The sequence below is a fragment of the Rhinoderma darwinii genome (assembly GCF_050947455.1).
Source record: "Rhinoderma darwinii isolate aRhiDar2 chromosome 5 unlocalized genomic scaffold, aRhiDar2.hap1 SUPER_5_unloc_29, whole genome shotgun sequence".
Classification (NCBI taxonomy): domain Eukaryota; kingdom Metazoa; phylum Chordata; class Amphibia; order Anura; family Rhinodermatidae; genus Rhinoderma; species Rhinoderma darwinii.
This window is the reverse complement of record NW_027461786.1, coordinates 122,401-141,019: the sequence shown is the minus strand read 5'-3', so window position 1 is coordinate 141,019 and position 18,619 is coordinate 122,401. Positions and strand designations below refer to the sequence as shown.

Here is an 18,619-nt window from a genome sequence, read left to right as displayed (position 1 = left end):
CAAACCGAGACGTTCCGCTCCCGGGGCCAATTCCCGAAACCGGTCCCACTGCGAGCGAGAAAGAGCATCAGCAACACAATTCCGTACACCCGGGACATGCACCGCCACCACCCACGCGTTCAGCGACAAACACACCAACACTAAATGTCGCAACAATTGAACTACCGGAGGAGAGGACGCCGTGATGTTATTAATGGCAAGCACCACCCCCATGTTGTCGCAGTAAAAACGGACCTTCTTATCCCTGAGCCTGTCCCCCCAAATGGTAGCCGCCACCACGATGGGAAACAGCTCGAGCAGGGCCAGATTCCGCGTCAATCCACTGGACACCCAGCTAGCCGGCCATTGACCTGCGCACCACGGACCCCCCCCGTAAGCTCCAAAGCCACCCGCCCCAGCCGCATCCGTGAAAATATTCAGATCACTCGTATCCTGCGCTGGGGCCATCCATAGCGAGCGACCATTGTACTGGCCCAAGAAGTCATCCCAAACCTGAAGATCAGCTCGGTGCTCCTCCTTGAGCCTCACAAAATGATGCGGCGCCCGCACTCCCGCCGTTGCCGCCGCCAACCTTCTACCAAACACCCTCCCCATCGGCATAATCCGGCAGGCGAAATTCAACTTCCCCAGCAGCGACTGAAGCTCCCTCAGCGACATTTTCTTCCTTCTACAAGCCCGTCGCACCTCCAGCCTCAAAGCACCCAACTTATCCGCCGGGAGCCGACACTCCATTGCCACCGAGTCAATTTCGATTCCCAAGAAAGAAATCGTCGCTACCGGGCCCTCCGTTTTTTCCGGCGCCAAAGGGATCCCAAAATCCCTCGCCACCTTCTGCAGGGCATGAAGCAAGTTACCGCAAACCGGCGAACCCCCGGGGCCAACGCACAAAAATCATCTAAGTAATGGATCAACGAATCGACCCCGGATACTCCCCTCGTTACCCACTCCACGAAGCTACTAAACGCCTCGAAGTATGCACAAGAAAGAGAACACCCCATCGGAAGGCACCGATCCACGTAAAAGGCCCCATTCCAAAAACAACCCAACAGCCGTTGGCTTTCTGGGTGGACCGGCAACAACCTGAACGCCGCCTCGATGTCGGTTTTTGCTAGCAGCGCCCCCGGACCCGCAGCCCGCACTAACCCCACCGCCTTATCGAATGAGGTATAAACTACGGAACACAACTCGTGATCAATCCCGTCATTTACCGACGAACCTTTGGGATACGATAAATGTTGAATCAAACGAAACTTTCCGGGCTCGCGTTTAGGGACAATACCCAAAGGGGACACAACTAAATCTTTTACCGGCGACTCCACAAATGGCCCCGACATGCGCCCCAACGAAACTTCTTTTAACAACTTTTCCGACACGACTTCCGCATGCAAGTAAGCCGATTTTAAATTTCTCCGCGTAACCGGAACCTCATAAGGAGGCGGAGGAATAACAAAACCAACACTAAACCCTTCATAAAGCAACTTAGCTGCCGCCCTATCCGGATACTCATTTAGATAAGGGGCCATCCTTTCCACCCTCACCGGCGACACCCCCTTGACCAGCCCCGTGCTGGTTCCCGGACCTCTTTTTCCGCAGACATTTTGCCGCCCCGTGTGATGCACCATTACACTCGGAGCACACGTGCTTGAACTTGCACGTGGCCCCAAACTTGCACTGGCCTTCATTGAATTGCCAGCAAAACCCCGCCTTTCCCCCGCCGCTTGGTCCACTCTGACTAGTCTGGCCTCCCTGGCCACCGCTCCCGGGAAAGGGCTGCCTAACCGGAGCCGTAACCCGTAACCAGAGAGCAATATCCTTCTGGTCCCACCGAATCGCCGGCCGAACCGCCTTCCGCTGACGGAATTGCTCATCATATCGCAGCCACGCCTGACCCCCATACGCCCTATGAGCCTCCCCAATAGCATCAAAATAACAAAATAACGCCGAACAATTTTCCGGCGCCTTTTCCCCTATCACACTAGCCAATATGGCGAACGCCTGCGACCAATTAACGAACGTCTGCGGGATAAGCCTATACCGCCGCCGTTCCTCCTCGTCCTTTTTACTCTCATCCCGCTTGCTCTTATCCAAATTGAATTTAGCCAGCGGCAAGAGAGAAAAAATTTCAACGTATTCATCTTTCCAGATCCGATCACGCACCTCCTGCTTTAAATGCGCCCCCAACGGACCCTCAAAACAAACATACACCTCCCCCCGAGCACGATCGTCCATGCGCACTCGATCGCCGTCCTTCTGTGCCTCAGTCTGCACCGACACCGCGACCGCCTCTCTAACCGCCACCACAGGACGCGCCTGCAACGATCCCACGTCCCTGGGGCCTTCCCAAACTACCGCAGGGGACACTTCCGTTACAACCGGCGCCGCGGCCCTATCAAGGCGCCCCACCAGCTCCCGTAAGCAACCCACTAAATCTGCCAAACCCGCTCCGTCGCGTCCGCCCGCGCCACTACCGGCCCCCGATGCTATGCTAGCAGCCCCCCCGCCGACACCCGACATAAAAATCGCTGGATAAGACAATAATGGAGTTATACACTCACCGGGCTGCACAGGCGCTGTGTTCCCGTCAGCCGGACCATCCTGACCTCGACGATAGACGTCCAGTTCACCTTCCTCCAGTTCTTCTCTCGCCGACGACTGTCCCTCCCAACGACATCTTCGGAAAGGGGATGAGGACGCGCTGACCGATGGGCCGGCAACCTGCCGCCCGACCGCCGGGACCCAGACTTCCGACCGGACCTGTTGCCTCGACGTCGCTGCAGATCTAGTCGTCCGTCTAGACGATCCTGACGAAGCCTGCCCCCTGGCCGGAACATCACCATGCGGGGCGGCCGTACCTTGCTCTCGACATCTTCCATCTGATGGGGGAGGGGTGACAGGGAGCCCGGCCTGCGACTCCCTGCTTACCGCCGGACCCCGTCGCGGCCTGGGATTCCTGCCAGGACGCAGGGCCTGGGAAGGGGCGGTCCTCCCAGCTGCCTGGCCTGCAGCGTCCGGGATCGGGCTCCCTCTGCGACGCCGTGTCCGCGGGACTACCTCCGGACTAAGGCGCTCTGGAGGTCGGGACCGCCGAGAGGGACGGGTCGACACAGCCTGCATCGCCGTCACCCCTGCCACCGCTCTCTGCCTGCCCAGCGCAGGAGCGGTTGTTGCCGACTCCCCCCCCCCGCCGCCATAGCCATGCTCGTAGGGGGGCCGGGGGAGGGGAGCCTGTCCCTTACAACACAAACAGAAAAAATGGGACATAAAGATCATCAAAACCACAAAAAAGGCCATACTCACTAGGTAGGTGGGTGGGTGAAAACCCGTTCCCATCAGGACGCAGACGGGTCAAAGAATGCTGCAGAAGGAGTGTGCATTAAGTAGTGATAGCCCCTCCCACTAGTCTTGAGGGGAGTGGCGGACTAAGTGCTCAAAGGTGTGCGATAAATGAGTGTCAGTGTAGTGCTAGGGTGTGAATGGATGGTAAAAAATAAATATGTATGTATGAAAGTGTGTAATAATGTAAAAAAAAAAAAAAAAAAAAAAATAAATAAATAAATAAATAAATGTGATAAATAGGGGTCAGTGCTGTGAATAGTACATGGGGTGTCAGTACTATGTGTAATACGTGGAGGGATAATGTGCTGGTCGTCAGGCATGGCGTATCTTGCCGAATAACAGCCTATTTGTAACGCCGCTAGTGTTAGCTAAAGCGGGCTGCTCTGCATTCCAAACCAAACGCCAGCACATCATGCCCTCCCAGCATATAAGACCCGGCTGCGTCCTGAAAAAAAGTGTAGTATACGTAGTAAGAAATATCCATGAAACATGGGGTATTAGTTGTTATTTTGGCCAAAATACGCAAAGCTCGCAACCCAACGTCAAGGGTCCCCAGTGCCTTGCGAGTCCCTAACCAGAACTTTTCGTTCCTAATTTAAAAACACAAACAGAAAAAATGGGACATAAAGATCATCAAAACCACAAAAAAGGCCATACTCACTAGGTAGGTGGGTGGGTGAAAACCCGTTCCCATCAGGACGCAGACGGGTCAAAGAATGCTGCAGAAGGAGTGTGCATTAAGTAGTGATAGCCCCTCCCACTAGTCTTGAGGGGAGTGGCGGACTAAGTGCTCAAAGGTGTGCGATAAATGAGTGTCAGTGTAGTGCTAGGGTGTGAATGGATGGTAAAAAATAAATATGTATGTATGAAAGTGTGTAATAATGTAAAAAAAAAAAAAAAAAAAAAAATAAATAAATAAATAAATAAATAAATAAATGTGATAAATAGGGGTCAGTGCTGTGAATAGTACATGGGGTGTCAGTACTATGTGTAATACGTGGAGGGATAATGTGCTGGTCGTCAGGCATGGCGTATCTTGCCGAATAACAGCCTATTTGTAACGCCGCTAGTGTTAGCTAAAGCGGGCTGCTCTGCATTCCAAACCAAACGCCAGCACATCATGCCCTCCCAGCATATAAGACCCGGCTGCGTCCTGAAAAAAAGTGTAGTATACGTAGTAAGAAATATCCATGAAACATGGGGTATTAGTTGTTATTTTGGCCAAAATACGCAAAGCTCGCAACCCAACGTCAAGGGTCCCCAGTGCCTTGCGAGTCCCTAACCAGAACTTTTCGTTCCTAATTTAAAAACACAAACAGAAAAAATGGGACATAAAGATCATCAAAACCACAAAAAAGGCCATACTCACTAGGTAGGTGGGTGGGTGAAAACCCGTTCCCATCAGGACGCAGACGGGTCAAAGAATGCTGCAGAAGGAGTGTGCATTAAGTAGTGATAGCCCCTCCCACTAGTCTTGAGGGGAGTGGCGGACTAAGTGCTCAAAGGTGTGCGATAAATGAGTGTCAGTGTAGTGCTAGGGTGTGAATGGATGGTAAAAAATAAATATGTATGTATGAAAGTGTGTAATAATGTAAAAAAAAAAAAAAAAAAAAAAATAAATAAATAAATAAATGTGATAAATAGGGGTCAGTGCTGTGAATAGTACATGGGGTGTCAGTACTATGTGTAATACGTGGAGGGATAATGTGCTGGTCGTCAGGCATGGCGTATCTTGCCGAATAACAGCCTATTTGTAACGCCGCTAGTGTTAGCTAAAGCGGGCTGCTCTGCATTCCAAACCAAACGCCAGCACATCATGCCCTCCCAGCATATAAGACCCGGCTGCGTCCTGAAAAAAAGTGTAGTATACGTAGTAAGAAATATCCATGAAACATGGGGTATTAGTTGTTATTTTGGCCAAAATACGCAAAGCTCGCAACCCAACGTCAAGGGTCCCCAGTGCCTTGCGAGTCCCTAACCAGAACTTTTCGTTCCTAATTTAAAAACACAAACAGAAAAAATGGGACATAAAGATCATCAAAACCACAAAAAAGGCCATACTCACTAGGTAGGTGGGTGGGTGAAAACCCGTTCCCATCAGGACGCAGACGGGTCAAAGAATGCTGCAGAAGGAGTGTGCATTAAGTAGTGATAGCCCCTCCCACTAGTCTTGAGGGGAGTGGCGGACTAAGTGCTCAAAGGTGTGCGATAAATGAGTGTCAGTGTAGTGCTAGGGTGTGAATGGATGGTAAAAAATAAATATGTATGTATGAAAGTGTGTAATAATGTAAAAAAAAAAAAAAAAAATAAATAAATAAATAAATAAATGTGATAAATAGGGGTCAGTGCTGTGAATAGTACATGGGGTGTCAGTACTATGTGTAATACGTGGAGGGATAATGTGCTGGTCGTCAGGCATGGCGTATCTTGCCGAATAACAGCCTATTTGTAACGCCGCTAGTGTTAGCTAAAGCGGGCTGCTCTGCATTCCAAACCAAACGCCAGCACATCATGCCCTCCCAGCATATAAGACCCGGCTGCGTCCTGAAAAAAAGTGTAGTATACGTAGTAAGAAATATCCATGAAACATGGGGTATTAGTTGTTATTTTGGCCAAAATACGCAAAGCTCGCAACCCAACGTCAAGGGTCCCCAGTGCCTTGCGAGTCCCTAACCAGAACTTTTCGTTCCTAATTTAAAAACACAAACAGAAAAAATGGGACATAAAGATCATCAAAACCACAAAAAAGGCCATACTCACTAGGTAGGTGGGTGGGTGAAAACCCGTTCCCATCAGGACGCAGACGGGTCAAAGAATGCTGCAGAAGGAGTGTGCATTAAGTAGTGATAGCCCCTCCCACTAGTCTTGAGGGGAGTGGCGGACTAAGTGCTCAAAGGTGTGCGATAAATGAGTGTCAGTGTAGTGCTAGGGTGTGAATGGATGGTAAAAAATAAATATGTATGTATGAAAGTGTGTAATAATGTAAAAAAAAAATAAAAAATAAATAAATAAATAAATAAATGTGATAAATAGGGGTCAGTGCTGTGAATAGTACATGGGGTGTCAGTACTATGTGTAATACGTGGAGGGATAATGTGCTGGTCGTCAGGCATGGCGTATCTTGCCGAATAACAGCCTATTTGTAACGCCGCTAGTGTTAGCTAAAGCGGGCTGCTCTGCATTCCAAACCAAACGCCAGCACATCATGCCCTCCCAGCATATAAGACCCGGCTGCGTCCTGAAAAAAAGTGTAGTATACGTAGTAAGAAATATCCATGAAACATGGGGTATTAGTTGTTATTTTGGCCAAAATACGCAAAGCTCGCAACCCAACGTCAAGGGTCCCCAGTGCCTTGCGAGTCCCTAACCAGAACTTTTCGTTCCTAATTTAAAAACACAAACAGAAAAAATGGGACATAAAGATCATCAAAACCACAAAAAAGGCCATACTCACTAGGTAGGTGGGTGGGTGAAAACCCGTTCCCATCAGGACGCAGACGGGTCAAAGAATGCTGCAGAAGGAGTGTGCATTAAGTAGTGATAGCCCCTCCCACTAGTCTTGAGGGGAGTGGCGGACTAAGTGCTCAAAGGTGTGCGATAAATGAGTGTCAGTGTAGTGCTAGGGTGTGAATGGATGGTAAAAAATAAATATGTATGTATGAAAGTGTGTAATAATGTAAAAAAAAAAATAAATAAATAAATAAATAAATAAATGTGATAAATAGGGGTCAGTGCTGTGAATAGTACATGGGGTGTCAGTACTATGTGTAATACGTGGAGGGATAATGTGCTGGTCGTCAGGCATGGCGTATCTTGCCGAATAACAGCCTATTTGTAACGCCGCTAGTGTTAGCTAAAGCGGGCTGCTCTGCATTCCAAACCAAACGCCAGCACATCATGCCCTCCCAGCATATAAGACCCGGCTGCGTCCTGAAAAAAAGTGTAGTATACGTAGTAAGAAATATCCATGAAACATGGGGTATTAGTTGTTATTTTGGCCAAAATACGCAAAGCTCGCAACCCAACGTCAAGGGTCCCCAGTGCCTTGCGAGTCCCTAACCAGAACTTTTCGTTCCTAATTTAAAAACACAAACAGAAAAAATGGGACATAAAGATCATCAAAACCACAAAAAAGGCCATACTCACTAGGTAGGTGGGTGGGTGAAAACCCGTTCCCATCAGGACGCAGACGGGTCAAAGAATGCTGCAGAAGGAGTGTGCATTAAGTAGTGATAGCCCCTCCCACTAGTCTTGAGGGGAGTGGCGGACTAAGTGCTCAAAGGTGTGCGATAAATGAGTGTCAGTGTAGTGCTAGGGTGTGAATGGATGGTAAAAAATAAATATGTATGTATGAAAGTGTGTAATAATGTAAAAAAAAAAAAAAAATAAATAAATAAATAAATAAATGTGATAAATAGGGGTCAGTGCTGTGAATAGTACATGGGGTGTCAGTACTATGTGTAATACGTGGAGGGATAATGTGCTGGTCGTCAGGCATGGCGTATCTTGCCGAATAACAGCCTATTTGTAACGCCGCTAGTGTTAGCTAAAGCGGGCTGCTCTGCATTCCAAACCAAACGCCAGCACATCATGCCCTCCCAGCATATAAGACCCGGCTGCGTCCTGAAAAAAAGTGTAGTATACGTAGTAAGAAATATCCATGAAACATGGGGTATTAGTTGTTATTTTGGCCAAAATACGCAAAGCTCGCAACCCAACGTCAAGGGTCCCCAGTGCCTTGCGAGTCCCTAACCAGAACTTTTCGTTCCTAATTTAAAAACACAAACAGAAAAAATGGGACATAAAGATCATCAAAACCACAAAAAAGGCCATACTCACTAGGTAGGTGGGTGGGTGAAAACCCGTTCCCATCAGGACGCAGACGGGTCAAAGAATGCTGCAGAAGGAGTGTGCATTAAGTAGTGATAGCCCCTCCCACTAGTCTTGAGGGGAGTGGCGGACTAAGTGCTCAAAGGTGTGCGATAAATGAGTGTCAGTGTAGTGCTAGGGTGTGAATGGATGGTAAAAAATAAATATGTATGTATGAAAGTGTGTAATAATGTAAAAAAAAAAAAAAAAATAAATAAATAAATAAATAAATGTGATAAATAGGGGTCAGTGCTGTGAATAGTACATGGGGTGTCAGTACTATGTGTAATACGTGGAGGGATAATGTGCTGGTCGTCAGGCATGGCGTATCTTGCCGAATAACAGCCTATTTGTAACGCCGCTAGTGTTAGCTAAAGCGGGCTGCTCTGCATTCCAAACCAAACGCCAGCACATCATGCCCTCCCAGCATATAAGACCCGGCTGCGTCCTGAAAAAAAGTGTAGTATACGTAGTAAGAAATATCCATGAAACATGGGGTATTAGTTGTTATTTTGGCCAAAATACGCAAAGCTCGCAACCCAACGTCAAGGGTCCCCAGTGCCTTGCGAGTCCCTAACCAGAACTGACGACCAGCACATTATCCCTCCACGTATTACACATAGTACTGACACCCCATGTACTATTCACAGCACTGACCCCTATTTATCACATTTATTTATTTATTTATTTATTTATTTATTTTTTTTTTTTTTTTTTTTTTTTTTTTTTTTTTTTACATTATTACACACTTTCATACATACATATTTATTTTTTACCATCCATTCACACCCTAGCACTACACTGACACTCATTTATCGCACACCTTTGAGCACTTAGTCCGCCACTCCCCTCAAGACTAGTGGGAGGGGCTATCACTACTTAATGCACACTCCTTCTGCAGCATTCTTTGACCCGTCTGCGTCCTGATGGGAACGGGTTTTCACCCACCCACCTACCTAGTGAGTATGGCCTTTTTTGTGGTTTTGATGATCTTTATGTCCCATTTTTTCTGTTTGTGTTTTTAAATTAGGAACGAAAAGTTCTGGTTAGGGACTCGCAAGGCACTGGGGACCCTTGACGTTGGGTTGCGAGCTTTGCGTATTTTGGCCAAAATAACAACTAATACCCCATGTTTCATGGATATTTCTTACTACGTATACTACACTTTTTTTCAGGACGCAGCCGGGTCTTATATGCTGGGAGGGCATGATGTGCTGGCGTTTGGTTTGGAATGCAGAGCAGCCCGCTTTAGCTAACACTAGCGGCGTTACAAATAGGCTGTTATTCGGCAAGATACGCCATGCCTGACGACCAGCACATTATCCCTCCACGTATTACACATAGTACTGACACCCCATGTACTATTCACAGCACTGACCCCTATTTATCACATTTATTTATTTATTTATTTATTTTTTTTTTTTTTTTTACATTATTACACACTTTCATACATACATATTTATTTTTTACCATCCATTCACACCCTAGCACTACACTGACACTCATTTATCGCACACCTTTGAGCACTTAGTCCGCCACTCCCCTCAAGACTAGTGGGAGGGGCTATCACTACTTAATGCACACTCCTTCTGCAGCATTCTTTGACCCGTCTGCGTCCTGATGGGAACGGGTTTTCACCCACCCACCTACCTAGTGAGTATGGCCTTTTTTGTGGTTTTGATGATCTTTATGTCCCATTTTTTCTGTTTGTGTTTTTAAATTAGGAACGAAAAGTTCTGGTTAGGGACTCGCAAGGCACTGGGGACCCTTGACGTTGGGTTGCGAGCTTTGCGTATTTTGGCCAAAATAACAACTAATACCCCATGTTTCATGGATATTTCTTACTACGTATACTACACTTTTTTTCAGGACGCAGCCGGGTCTTATATGCTGGGAGGGCATGATGTGCTGGCGTTTGGTTTGGAATGCAGAGCAGCCCGCTTTAGCTAACACTAGCGGCGTTACAAATAGGCTGTTATTCGGCAAGATACGCCATGCCTGACGACCAGCACATTATCCCTCCACGTATTACACATAGTACTGACACCCCATGTACTATTCACAGCACTGACCCCTATTTATCACATTTATTTATTTATTTATTTTTTTTTTTTTTTTACATTATTACACACTTTCATACATACATATTTATTTTTTACCATCCATTCACACCCTAGCACTACACTGACACTCATTTATCGCACACCTTTGAGCACTTAGTCCGCCACTCCCCTCAAGACTAGTGGGAGGGGCTATCACTACTTAATGCACACTCCTTCTGCAGCATTCTTTGACCCGTCTGCGTCCTGATGGGAACGGGTTTTCACCCACCCACCTACCTAGTGAGTATGGCCTTTTTTGTGGTTTTGATGTCCCTTACAACAGACCCCGAACGCCGTGCCCGACGTGGCGAAACGGCGTCCGGGATCCGCGTTAATGCAGCCACGGTCTCCTCCAGCCATCCGGGACCGTGGTGCACAGCAGCGGCGCGCAGCCGCTCTAAAATCAAGGCCTCTGCCATTACTAAAAAACCGGGCAACGGGGAGCTTTGCTTACTGTGTGTTACTCCTCCCGCTGCTTCCGGCTCAATGCCGAGAAACAGCGGGAAGCGCAGTAACGGCCCCCCCGCCCCCCTTAACTCCTCCCCGTCCCTCCTTCAGCTCCTTCAACTTTCCCTGACCTCGTAACATTAACCCTTTCCCTACCAGGACGGTCATGTCGGCTTCCCTTAAGCCTGCAGCTGCGTCCAGCCTCTTCTGGATTTGCTTCTTTTGCTTGCACCACAATGCAGTGCTGAAAGAGGAGGAATCTACATAAAAACGCCTTCCTGGCAACGCCCAAATGCCCTGCTGCCATGCAGATAAACACTGGCAGCGGCAGCAAGTGCATGCCCACAGCCACCCCTTGTTCCTTCACACCTTGTATCAGCTGTAATCCAGTCCAGTCCAGTGCTGCCTGCTGAGCAGCACTGACCAACACTGCCTGGGCCCAGGCTTTTATCTCTGAGGCCCCATTATGATGTCAGAAAGCTGGCTCTGGAATCCTGAGGGCTCCACTATGACACGTGCAAAGTTCCGTCTGAACTTTATATAAGACGGTGAGGCTCAGTCAGTCACTCAGTGTTGCCTGAGAGGGCAACACTGCAACAGCCGGCCGCCAGGCTGTCTTTTTTTTGCACAGCTAGTTGCCTCCAGGAGGCCACAAGAGGGAGACAAGGGACTGCAAAATGGAAAATAGGCATCCACCAACTTTACAGACAACTTCTCCTTGCTCCTACAACCTCCATCCTTGCACAGTTTGTTATTCTTCTAGGTAACATAGTAACAAATCCAAATTGCTGCTCTCTTTGTAGGCAAGCAAGGCTTTGTTGCAACTGCAATTCTTACTTCTTCTTGAAATGTAGGGACGACAGTACATTCCATCACATCCATCTAGTGTACACAGGTAGGTCCATTGTGGCGGGCAGGCGAGCGGGCGGGCTGCTTTATTGGCTGTTTGCTGTTCCCCTACTCCACTCCACTATTTGACTGTTGTGCTGCATCAATCAATCAATCAATCAATCAATCAATCAATCAATCAATCAATCAATCAGTGGCTGGCTCAGGTGCAGCTCTTTAACTTACCTAAAAGGGAGGGCGGAGAGAAGACAAGGAAGGTGAATGAGGTGTTCCAATGTGAAATGCCGGAAACACAGAAACACAGACGACACACAACAAGAGGTGGCAATCTATTCATTAATTGCATTTAATCAATGAGCTCATTATCACTCATGCATTGTCCAACAGGTGTTGAAATAATGGGATTAAAAGGGGAGATCCCTTCAGAAAGACAGAAACAATAGCAAAGACAAAAAACACTTTTGGAATCTGCTTTTAGTCAACACATAAGGAAAGGGTGCACCGGTCCTGGAAATACTGCAATACCAGGTCAATGCGTGGAGTGGACAGAGCAAGCTCTATTTCCATCTCCCTGTTCTAAAAATCCATTTAATATATGGTCCCCAGATAGGGGACGTATCAGATATTAAACTGATAAGAACAGATACTACACTTGATCTTAGCCAAAAGGCAGAGAAGCGATAACCCGAACGGGCCGCGCGTTGCCCGAGCCTGCCCGATACTGCTGTTCAGCCCTTGCAGCGATTCAGCCTACTTCTAGGCAATTCCATGGGGCCCTGCAGGCTCACACACTCACAGCTACACGGGAGGTGAATAAAGGCCGGAGAGGAAGCCAGACAGGATTTGCTTCTTTTGCTTGCACCACAATGCAGTGCTGAAAGAGGAGGAATCTACATAAAAACGCCTTCCTGGCAACGCCCAAATGCCCTGCTGCCATGCAGATAAACACTGGCAGCGGCAGCAAGTGCATGCCCACAGCCACCCCTTGTTCCTTCACACCTTGTATCAGCTGTAATCCAGTCCAGTCCAGTGCTGCCTGCTGAGCAGCACTGACCAACACTGCCTGGGCCCAGGCTTTTATCTCTGAGGCCCCATTATGATGTCAGAAAGCTGGCTCTGGAATCCTGAGGGCTCCACTATGACACGTGCAAAGTTCCGTCTGAACTTTATATAAGACGGTGAGGCTCAGTCAGTCACTCAGTGTTGCCTGAGAGGGCAACACTGCAACAGCCGGCCGCCAGGCTGTCTTTTTTTTGCACAGCTAGTTGCCTCCAGGAGGCCACAAGAGGGAGACAAGGGACTGCAAAATGGAAAATAGGCATCCACCAACTTTACAGACAACTTCTCCTTGCTCCTACAACCTCCATCCTTGCACAGTTTGTTATTCTTCTAGGTAACATAGTAACAAATCCAAATTGCTGCTCTCTTTGTAGGCAAGCAAGGCTTTGTTGCAACTGCAATTCTTACTTCTTCTTGAAATGTAGGGACGACAGTACATTCCATCACATCCATCTAGTGTACACAGGTAGGTCCATTGTGGCGGGCAGGCGAGCGGGCGGGCTGCTTTATTGGCTGTTTGCTGTTCCCCTACTCCACTCCACTATTTGACTGTTGTGCTGCATCAATCAATCAATCAATCAATCAATCAATCAATCAATCAATCAATCAATCAATCAATCAGTGGCTGGCTCAGGTGCAGCTCTTTAACTTACCTAAAAGGGAGGGCGGAGAGAAGACAAGGAAGGTGAATGAGGTGTTCCAATGTGAAATGCCGGAAACACAGAAACACAGACGACACACAACAAGAGGTGGCAATCTATTCATTAATTGCATTTAATCAATGAGCTCATTATCACTCATGCATTGTCCAACAGGTGTTGAAATAATGGGATTAAAAGGGGAGATCCCTTCAGAAAGACAGAAACAATAGCAAAGACAAAAAACACTTTTGGAATCTGCTTTTAGTCAACACATAAGGAAAGGGTGCACCGGTCCTGGAAATACTGCAATACCAGGTCAATGCGTGGAGTGGACAGAGCAAGCTCTATTTCCATCTCCCTGTTCTAAAAATCCATTTAATATATGGTCCCCAGATAGGGGACGTATCAGATATTAAACTGATAAGAACAGATACTACACTTGATCTTAGCCAAAAGGCAGAGAAGCGATAACCCGAACGGGCCGCGCGTTGCCCGAGCCTGCCCGATACTGCTGTTCAGCCCTTGCAGCGATTCAGCCTACTTCTAGGCAATTCCATGGGGCCCTGCAGGCTCACACACTCACAGCTACACGGGAGGTGAATAAAGGCCGGAGAGGAAGCCAGACAGGATTTGCTTCTTTTGCTTGCACCACAATGCAGTGCTGAAAGAGGAGGAATCTACATAAAAACGCCTTCCTGGCAACGCCCAAATGCCCTGCTGCCATGCAGATAAACACTGGCAGCGGCAGCAAGTGCATGCCCACAGCCACCCCTTGTTCCTTCACACCTTGTATCAGCTGTAATCCAGTCCAGTCCAGTGCTGCCTGCTGAGCAGCACTGACCAACACTGCCTGGGCCCAGGCTTTTATCTCTGAGGCCCCATTATGATGTCAGAAAGCTGGCTCTGGAATCCTGAGGGCTCCACTATGACACGTGCAAAGTTCCGTCTGAACTTTATATAAGACGGTGAGGCTCAGTCAGTCACTCAGTGTTGCCTGAGAGGGCAACACTGCAACAGCCGGCCGCCAGGCTGTCTTTTTTTTGCACAGCTAGTTGCCTCCAGGAGGCCACAAGAGGGAGACAAGGGACTGCAAAATGGAAAATAGGCATCCACCAACTTTACAGACAACTTCTCCTTGCTCCTACAACCTCCATCCTTGCACAGTTTGTTATTCTTCTAGGTAACATAGTAACAAATCCAAATTGCTGCTCTCTTTGTAGGCAAGCAAGGCTTTGTTGCAACTGCAATTCTTACTTCTTCTTGAAATGTAGGGACGACAGTACATTCCATCACATCCATCTAGTGTACACAGGTAGGTCCATTGTGGCGGGCAGGCGAGCGGGCGGGCTGCTTTATTGGCTGTTTGCTGTTCCCCTACTCCACTCCACTATTTGACTGTTGTGCTGCATCAATCAATCAATCAATCAATCAATCAATCAATCAATCAATCAATCAATCAGTGGCTGGCTCAGGTGCAGCTCTTTAACTTACCTAAAAGGGAGGGCGGAGAGAAGACAAGGAAGGTGAATGAGGTGTTCCAATGTGAAATGCCGGAAACACAGAAACACAGACGACACACAACAAGAGGTGGCAATCTATTCATTAATTGCATTTAATCAATGAGCTCATTATCACTCATGCATTGTCCAACAGGTGTTGAAATAATGGGATTAAAAGGGGAGATCCCTTCAGAAAGACAGAAACAATAGCAAAGACAAAAAACACTTTTGGAATCTGCTTTTAGTCAACACATAAGGAAAGGGTGCACCGGTCCTGGAAATACTGCAATACCAGGTCAATGCGTGGAGTGGACAGAGCAAGCTCTATTTCCATCTCCCTGTTCTAAAAATCCATTTAATATATGGTCCCCAGATAGGGGACGTATCAGATATTAAACTGATAAGAACAGATACTACACTTGATCTTAGCCAAAAGGCCGAGAAGCGATAACCCGAACGGGCCGCGCGTTGCCCGAGCCTGCCCGATACTGCTGTTCAGCCCTTGCAGCGATTCAGCCTACTTCTAGGCAATTCCATGGGGCCCTGCAGGCTCACACACTCACAGCTACACGGGAGGTGAATAAAGGCCGGAGAGGAAGCCAGACAGGATTTGCTTCTTTTGCTTGCACCACAATGCAGTGCTGAAAGAGGAGGAATCTACATAAAAACGCCTTCCTGGCAACGCCCAAATGCCCTGCTGCCATGCAGATAAACACTGGCAGCGGCAGCAAGTGCATGCCCACAGCCACCCCTTGTTCCTTCACACCTTGTATCAGCTGTAATCCAGTCCAGTCCAGTGCTGCCTGCTGAGCAGCACTGACCAACACTGCCTGGGCCCAGGCTTTTATCTCTGAGGCCCCATTATGATGTCAGAAAGCTGGCTCTGGAATCCTGAGGGCTCCACTATGACACGTGCAAAGTTCCGTCTGAACTTTATATAAGACGGTGAGGCTCAGTCAGTCACTCAGTGTTGCCTGAGAGGGCAACACTGCAACAGCCGGCCGCCAGGCTGTCTTTTTTTTGCACAGCTAGTTGCCTCCAGGAGGCCACAAGAGGGAGACAAGGGACTGCAAAATGGAAAATAGGCATCCACCAACTTTACAGACAACTTCTCCTTGCTCCTACAACCTCCATCCTTGCACAGTTTGTTATTCTTCTAGGTAACATAGTAACAAATCCAAATTGCTGCTCTCTTTGTAGGCAAGCAAGGCTTTGTTGCAACTGCAATTCTTACTTCTTCTTGAAATGTAGGGACGACAGTACATTCCATCACATCCATCTAGTGTACACAGGTAGGTCCATTGTGGCGGGCAGGCGAGCGGGCGGGCTGCTTTATTGGCTGTTTGCTGTTCCCCTACTCCACTCCACTATTTGACTGTTGTGCTGCATTAATCAATCAATCAATCAATCAATCAATCAATCAATCAATCAATCAATCAGTGGCTGGCTCAGGTGCAGCTCTTTAACTTACCTAAAAGGGAGGGCGGAGAGAAGACAAGGAAGGTGAATGAGGTGTTCCAATGTGAAATGCCGGAAACACAGAAACACAGACGACACACAACAAGAGGTGGCAATCTATTCATTAATTGCATTTAATCAATGAGCTCATTATCACTCATGCATTGTCCAACAGGTGTTGAAATAATGGGATTAAAAGGGGAGATCCCTTCAGAAAGACAGAAACAATAGCAAAGACAAAAAACACTTTTGGAATCTGCTTTTAGTCAACACATAAGGAAAGGGTGCACCGGTCCTGGAAATACTGCAATACCAGGTCAATGCGTGGAGTGGACAGAGCAAGCTCTATTTCCATCTCCCTGTTCTAAAAATCCATTTAATATATGGTCCCCAGATAGGGGACGTATCAGATATTAAACTGATAAGAACAGATACTACACTTGATCTTAGCCAAAAGGCCGAGAAGCGATAACCCGAACGGGCCGCGCGTTGCCCGAGCCTGCCCGATACTGCTGTTCAGCCCTTGCAGCGATTCAGCCTACTTCTAGGCAATTCCATGGGGCCCTGCAGGCTCACACACTCACAGCTACACGGGAGGTGAATAAAGGCCGGAGAGGAAGCCAGACAGGATTTGCTTCTTTTGCTTGCACCACAATGCAGTGCTGAAAGAGGAGGAATCTACATAAAAACGCCTTCCTGGCAACGCCCAAATGCCCTGCTGCCATGCAGATAAACACTGGCAGCGGCAGCAAGTGCATGCCCACAGCCACCCCTTGTTCCTTCACACCTTGTATCAGCTGTAATCCAGTCCAGTCCAGTGCTGCCTGCTGAGCAGCACTGACCAACACTGCCTGGGCCCAGGCTTTTATCTCTGAGGCCCCATTATGATGTCAGAAAGCTGGCTCTGGAATCCTGAGGGCTCCACTATGACACGTGCAAAGTTCCGTCTGAACTTTATATAAGACGGTGAGGCTCAGTCAGTCACTCAGTGTTGCCTGAGAGGGCAACACTGCAACAGCCGGCCGCCAGGCTGTCTTTTTTTTGCACAGCTAGTTGCCTCCAGGAGGCCACAAGAGGGAGACAAGGGACTGCAAAATGGAAAATAGGCATCCACCAACTTTACAGACAACTTCTCCTTGCTCCTACAACCTCCATCCTTGCACAGTTTGTTATTCTTCTAGGTAACATAGTAACAAATCCAAATTGCTGCTCTCTTTGTAGGCAAGCAAGGCTTTCTTGCAACTGCAATTCTTACTTCTTCTTGAAATGTAGGGACGACAGTACATTCCATCACATCCATCTAGTGTACACAGGTAGGTCCATTGTGGCGGGCAGGCGAGCGGGCGGGCTGCTTTATTGGCTGTTTGCTGTTCCCCTACTCCACTCCACTATTTGACTGTTGTGCTGCATCAATCAATCAATCAATCAATCAATCAATCAATCAATCAATCAGTGGCTGGCTCAGGTGCAGCTCTTTAACTTACCTAAAAGGGAGGGCGGAGAGAAGACAAGGAAGGTGAATGAGGTGTTCCAATGTGAAATGCCGGAAACACAGAAACACAGACGACACACAACAAGAGGTGGCAATCTATTCATTAATTGCATTTAATCAATGAGCTCATTATCACTCATGCATTGTCCAACAGGTGTTGAAATAATGGGATTAAAAGGGGAGATCCCTTCAGAAAGACAGAAACAATAGCAAAGACAAAAAACACTTTTGGAATCTGCTTTTAGTCAACACATAAGGAAAGGGTGCACCGGTCCTGGAAATACTGCAATACCAGGTCAATGCGTGGAGTGGACAGAGCAAGCTCTATTTCCATCTCCCTGTTCTAAAAATCCATTTAATATATGGTCCCCAGATAGGGGACGTATCAGATATTAAACTGATAAGAACAGATACTACACTTGATCTTAGCCAAAAGGCCGAGAAGCGATAACCCGAACGGGCCGCGCGTTGCCCGAGCCTGCCCGATACTGCTGTTCAGCCCTTGCAGCGATTCAGCCTACTTCTAGGCAATTCCATGGGGCCCTGCAGGCTCACACACTCACAGCTACACGGGAGGTGAATAAAGGCCGGAGAGGAAGCCAGACAGGATTTGCTTCTTTTGCTTGCACCACAATGCAGTGCTGAAAGAGGAGGAATCTACATAAAAACGCCTTCCTGGCAACGCCCAAATGCCCTGCTGCCATGCAGATAAACACTGGCAGCGGCAGCAAGTGCATGCCCACAGCCACCCCTTGTTCCTTCACACCTTGTATCAGCTGTAATCCAGTCCAGTCCAGTGCTGCCTGCTGAGCAGCACTGACCAACACTGCCTGGGCCCAGGCTTTTATCTCTGAGGCCCCATTATGA

At 47.9% G+C, this 18,619-nt stretch overlaps 5 non-coding genes across 5 annotated transcripts; all 5 read right to left on the bottom strand.

The window, feature by feature from the left end:
* Positions 1-12,094: 12,094 nt before the first annotated feature.
* On the bottom strand, positions 12,095-12,285 carry LOC142689402 (U2 spliceosomal RNA). The gene has a single exon (XR_012858297.1). It is a non-coding gene; the product is annotated as a U2 spliceosomal RNA (small nuclear RNA).
* Positions 12,286-13,581: 1,296 nt separating this feature from the next.
* On the bottom strand, positions 13,582-13,772 carry LOC142689401 (U2 spliceosomal RNA). The gene has a single exon (XR_012858296.1). It is a non-coding gene; the product is annotated as a U2 spliceosomal RNA (small nuclear RNA).
* A 1,288-nt stretch (positions 13,773-15,060) lies between these two features.
* Positions 15,061-15,251, bottom strand: LOC142689347 (U2 spliceosomal RNA). Its single transcript, XR_012858247.1, has one exon. It is a non-coding gene; the product is annotated as a U2 spliceosomal RNA (small nuclear RNA).
* Positions 15,252-16,539: 1,288 nt separating this feature from the next.
* Positions 16,540-16,730, bottom strand: LOC142689346 (U2 spliceosomal RNA). The gene has a single exon (XR_012858246.1). It is a non-coding gene; the product is annotated as a U2 spliceosomal RNA (small nuclear RNA).
* Positions 16,731-18,010: 1,280 nt separating this feature from the next.
* On the bottom strand, positions 18,011-18,201 carry LOC142689345 (U2 spliceosomal RNA). Its single transcript, XR_012858245.1, has one exon. It is a non-coding gene; the product is annotated as a U2 spliceosomal RNA (small nuclear RNA).
* Positions 18,202-18,619: the final 418 nt, after the last annotated feature.